This window comes from Stegodyphus dumicola, chromosome 7 (genome assembly GCF_044657685.1).
Source record: "Stegodyphus dumicola isolate Sdum_Otavi_A_Nest chromosome 7, ASM4465768v1".
Classification (NCBI taxonomy): Eukaryota; Metazoa; Arthropoda; class Arachnida; order Araneae; family Eresidae; genus Stegodyphus; species Stegodyphus dumicola.
Genome location: NC_140774.1, coordinates 144,077,452 through 144,083,320, shown reverse-complemented (window position 1 = coordinate 144,083,320; position 5,869 = coordinate 144,077,452).

Here is a 5,869-nt window from a genome sequence, read left to right as displayed (position 1 = left end):
AGGGCCATTCACAATGGGATTTACATGAGCTAATCAAGGCGATTAGCTTCACTCTAATTAAGTTTAAAATTTTCAACTTGCTCAACTACAAAGAAAAACTGGTTTTTGAGCAGCATTAGCTGTGCCAGATGTCTCCAATTCCTCAGATAAACTCTAGTATGAATAAGTTTCCCCATTCAAACTGCTCCTTTGCGATAGATATATTATGTTCACCAAGAGTTATAAAAAATGTCCATTAAATGCATCTCAGCATTGCCATTCATGAACAGTCATTGAATAAAAAGAAATTGATAACTGCAGGCTGGAGAAGAAGCAAAGAATGCATTTATCATGCTTGTAATCGTTAAGAGGCAGATCAAATATACAGACAAAGAGCAATCTTTCTGCTCACTATAAACACAAGTTTATGAATTTTAAATGAATCACTGGAAGAAACATTTTTTAAAATTTGTTATGCACTTAGTTTGTAACATGCTAAAAATGCCACGTGAACAGATTAAGCTTGACACAAAAGGATGTGTTGTTATAAGGTACTGATGTAATTTTAATTTTATATTTGTAGCTAAAGAAAAACTACATTTAAACTGGGAATTTCCCAAACAGGATTCTGCAATGTAATTAAACAAGGAATTATAATTAATGAAGAACTATCAAAAAATGCAAATATCCCAAAGAAGCAAAGAAAAAAGATCAAAATTGAGAGATATTCAAACTGCCTTTTTAGAATGAATTCAAGCTATAAAACTAAAAAGTGTTCCCATTTCTAGCGTTTTCCATTCTAGTACTTCTGAAAACCTAAATCAAACTGTATTATTTTATGAAAGAAATCCCCACTAACTTTTTCCTTAAATTTGAAATTAAAATTACTTCTACAAAATATGGAAAATCTAAAAATAAGGATTATTTAATGTAATTACTACAGCCAACTAAAAAAATAAATTTACATTAAAATTTTAAAAACAGTCGTTTATAAAGCATATATTTTTTGATACTGTAGAATAGAGATTAAATTAATCCCTTGGAAATTGTGATAAAATACATTAAATCAAGGTCATTTAGTTAATCTTAAGGCATTAAAACAGACACATAAATATGAAGGAAAAATCAAAAAATATGCATTTATCTCAATAAAATAAATGTGCAAAGTATTATGATCAAAGTTTTAAATACTTGCTTTACGCAATACATTATTGTTTAAAAATATGATAGATATTAAAATTTCCATTTCTTTCAAAAACCTACATTAAAAATATCTGTTGTTCCTTAAACGTTAAAACACTATCTTCTATTTAATACTTGATTAGAATTTTTCCCCCCCGATTTGAAACAATGTATATCCTTGAATATGATTTTTCATATTCTTTATTCATTATAAATTAATCATAAACTTATTATTATCCCACTCCAAAGAATGATAAATTTAATAATTAAGCAAAAATTAGAAGGCTTTATTTAGCTGTTCAACATTTGCTATTTCCCATGAAATTTAGCAAACTGAATTTGATTACACTTTACGGTAAAATTTTTTACGTAATTATATAGCAATAAATGTCACTTAATCCTATAAATCTTTTAATAAAAATCACTGATTCTAACACTAAATACCATGTTTGCTTGAAGCTGCAATTTCATTTCTCAGCCTGTGTGGAATATCTAAACATGGAGCTCATCAAAAGAATGATCAGTGCACAAGATTAAAAGACAGTATGCTTTGTTCCTCATTGAATGTAAATTCAACATTGACAGCACAACAGGTTATCAAACTTTGGTTCAGCATACAAAGCCTTTATTATGAAACAGATTACAAAGGCAAAAGGAAAGACTACACAAGAAGATGCATGTGCTTGCAATACAAGCCACCAGTAATAATAGAAACAGAACATCATTTTCCCAAAGACTGGCAGAACATTCCAAGCAATGCTTCAAAACGTCTAGAATGTTTCAATTATTTTGGACAACATGCTCAGTATGCTGCTGAAATTCAGAAAACGAGCATTCAGCCATTTATCTAAATTCTAGCATTCATTACAGAAGACTCAGAGATAACAGAATGAAAGGTTACCGAGACATTGCATCTTCTAGATGATGGTCTTTAGTGCCCAATAACAAGTAATCTATACATTTCACATTATATGTACATAACACCTTTTTCACTTCCTTCAGCAACAAACAACTTTATCTTTATTCTAGAAGAGCCATTACATAAATATCAAGCTCTCTTATTCATTTAGTATCGAGCTTTGCTTGAAATTGAATCTGGAAACAACAATAAGTACTCTGCATCAAAAATTTCTAACTCAAAATAAAATTTCTCTTTTGTACACTGATTTACATATCATGATATGGTAAGATAATTTACATAATTAGATTAGAAGAATAAGGTAATTAACCCCTTTGAATATATGCCCACAGGAGATTCAGATAACTTTAAAATTTGTGCTATTAAAATATACATGAACATGTACTGCTTGGCCCCATTTAAGCATTTCACATTGTTGCAACTTGTCACAGGGTTCGTACACATTTCTGAACACAGAAATTAAGGACCATTAATGAAAAAAAATTAAGGACCTATGAGCAAATGAGAACTGAATAAATGCAATTAAAAATATTATCTATGCCTGAATTTCAGTTTTGTAATACCATTCTAAAAATAAAATTTTAATTATTATTAAACATGAATTAACATTGAAAGTTTGAAATTAATTAAAGTTTGAGAATAAATAAACTTTATGCAATTTACAAGTAGCATTAAATATTTTACACTTATAATAGTTGGACATATTCAAAGAAGTTAAGTGGCATTTATATTTTACTAACAGTTAGCTTTATGTTGATTTTTTTTATGTTTCATTTTGTCACATACTTGTTCTGTCTAGAGGTTTAATAAATAGCAGGTAGATTTTATGTCAAGCATCATAGGTTAAAATGAGACGTAAGATCATAATCAGCATGATTCATAACAAAAGACTGAATGTTGTCACTGCTTATCTAGAGAGAGATCTGCTGATTGGAACAAACCTGAAAGGCCTGTTGTAGGCACATTTGGAAAGTTCTGAAAGTGTTGTTACAAAACATTTATGTCTTGTAACAACAACACTCAATAAAATATTTATGCGTCATTTTAATTTGAAGCCTTTCCAGATATTTTGGCAAATTTTTATCATTTCCTTCTCTTTAAGCATCTTTTCTAACAGTCAGAAATTTGACTCAATATGCACACCAATGCTCTGACTAGTTTCTGCATGCTTTATCTGCTAACTTGCCAACCTCTCCACAATATACCTATGAGGGTTTACTTAATCTGGTTAAAAGTTAAATAGTTCCAAACCCCCCGACAAATGTGAAGCAAATTATTGCTATGTCTGAATGTAACTATAATATCAGACAAAGGCTTAACTAAGCCTCTTATTTAAAAAGAACTTAGAACATAAAGGCATGTTCTGATGCTAACAAAATCAATTACAGCTCATGGTGACGTTATTAAATAAGAACATTCAAACTTTTAGTGGCCAAAGATTATACAATTTAATTTTAATTTAAGCTGGCTCAGTAACTCTATCATATGAGGAAATAAAAACAGGAAATTCTAGTGAAGGCTGAAATCATGAAAAACTCAGTAATTTACATAACTGTACATATCTCTTAAGAATAATTTTCTTCATGTATTTTTTTTTCGTAACAGGTTTCCTTTTCATTTTAGAATTTTTGGATTTAATTAAAGATTTCTGTTATTCCAAAATAAAATTTTAAAAAAATGCATTTAGAATGTATAGAAAAAGCGGCTAATTTTATTACTTTAGTAATATGAACATTCAGAAGAAATAGGAAATATATATGGTAAGGGTCGGTTACAGAGCTGGTGTGGCAGAATTTTTAGAATTCAGTGACACACCGAGCAACAAAATCTAGAAATAGCAAAACTTTTAGAATTTAGAACAGACATTGGAAGCAGAATTTAGAAAAGCACTAGATAGCAGAAAGGTTGCAGAGATTGCATCAGGAAGAAAAATGCCTAGTGCCAGTTATGTGTATGATGCATTAAGACATATTAGATGAATCTTTTAAAAGGCTAAGTTTTCAATTTTTTTTTATTAATAAAAAAATTCCTTTCTATAACACCTGCCCATGTGATAAGATTATAAGCATTTTTGATCTTTTCCATACTCCTGTCTAGTGAGAAGTAGAGAAAATAAAAGGAAGATAAACATTTTAAGAAAATGATTCTAGTATCAGAAGTAAAACATTCAATTATTATGTTTTCATTTTTCTTCCATATGTTCTCCAAAAAGTAAGAAATTCATCGCAAACTTTGTGTAAAATACATCCATTACGTGTTAATACTACAGAGACATTTTTTATTTTGTCACATATCTCTAGAATCTTCTAGAATTGTGGGTCTATAAATCTTGCCTTCAAATTCTTTTAAACTTTCGAAGCTCCAATGTCTAAAATTCTAAAGAAAAATTATCCCTACCAATTCTGTAATAGCAAAAAGCCAGAAATATTTTGGGGGAAAAAAAAAAGGATTACACGGGAAAAACTCTTACTATGAAAAAATTTTAAAAAAGACATTAATTAACTATATAGCTAATTTTGCTTTTGCTAAGAACTGTTTTGTAAATTGTGCTTTATACATACATTTTCTATACATTATACCTTATTTATTTTTCAGACACAAAATACTGTATTATAAGTTGCCAAAATAAAACTTTATAATATGACAGCGAAAAATAAAAATGTTTTATTTTAATGTTATTTTTAAGTATAATTTTAATACATTACTATTATTTTAGTGAAATTTATCAACGTTACAATGTTTTAAAAACAATTGTCGAAAAATTCCCAGATCTCGGAATTAAAACTTTTTATAGAAACTGATCTTAAAATTGCCAAAATGTTGATAAGTCGTCAAATTTAGAAGCATTTAATAAAGGCGAAAAGTTGTTTAAAAGCTCAAAGAAGAGCTCTTAAACAATTTGTCTTCCTAGAAAAAAATTAATTCCGAAATGCTTACGTTTCACTTCTTGCTTAGAAACTCTAGTACCCCACCATTTATATTAGAAATAGGAACAAATTATAACCCATGAACCCATTCAAAAGATATTTATATATGTCAGTGAATCGCCAAATATATTTCTCCAAAATGATAATTCACACTCAAAATGGCAAATGTAAAAACAGATAGACATTTCTGATGATTAAAATTAAGGACCTTCTGCCAATTTTGGCCAAAATTAAGGACTTTTAAGGACCAAAAATCGATTTAAAAAAACTTAAGAACTTTTAAGGACTCTTCAGGACAGTACTGTTGTCAAAATGAGCATGAAATATTCAACATTTAACTAGCCCCAAATAAAAAAAAAAAGTACGGATGAAATTATTCTAGACCACTTTTCTTGAAATAGAATGTAAATAAAGGGTTAATAGAAACAGATCTCTAATTATTGAACCAGAATATTACATGAACACCTTTACATACTAGAGGAGGTATTTTTAATTTTAATCTCAGATTCAAAAATTATACCTTTGATTTCTTCTTTTGTTAATATTTTGAATATTTTAACAATAATAGTACCAGTGAATATCCTTATTATGATTTCAATATAAAATATTTTGCCTTGGAATAAATATTTCACATTAAACAAATTTAACATACTTATAGATCATTGTATTAAATTAAACAAAATTAGATACAACAACATACAATTTTCTTTAGAAATTTAACTCTAAAAGGTCCAATATTACCCTTTAAATTAAGAGAAAACAGGGAATGACATTTTAAAAATTGAAGAAAATACACATCATAAATAACAGAAATTTTTGAATGATGAAGTAGATCAATAAAAATATGTGTAATCAAACAAAA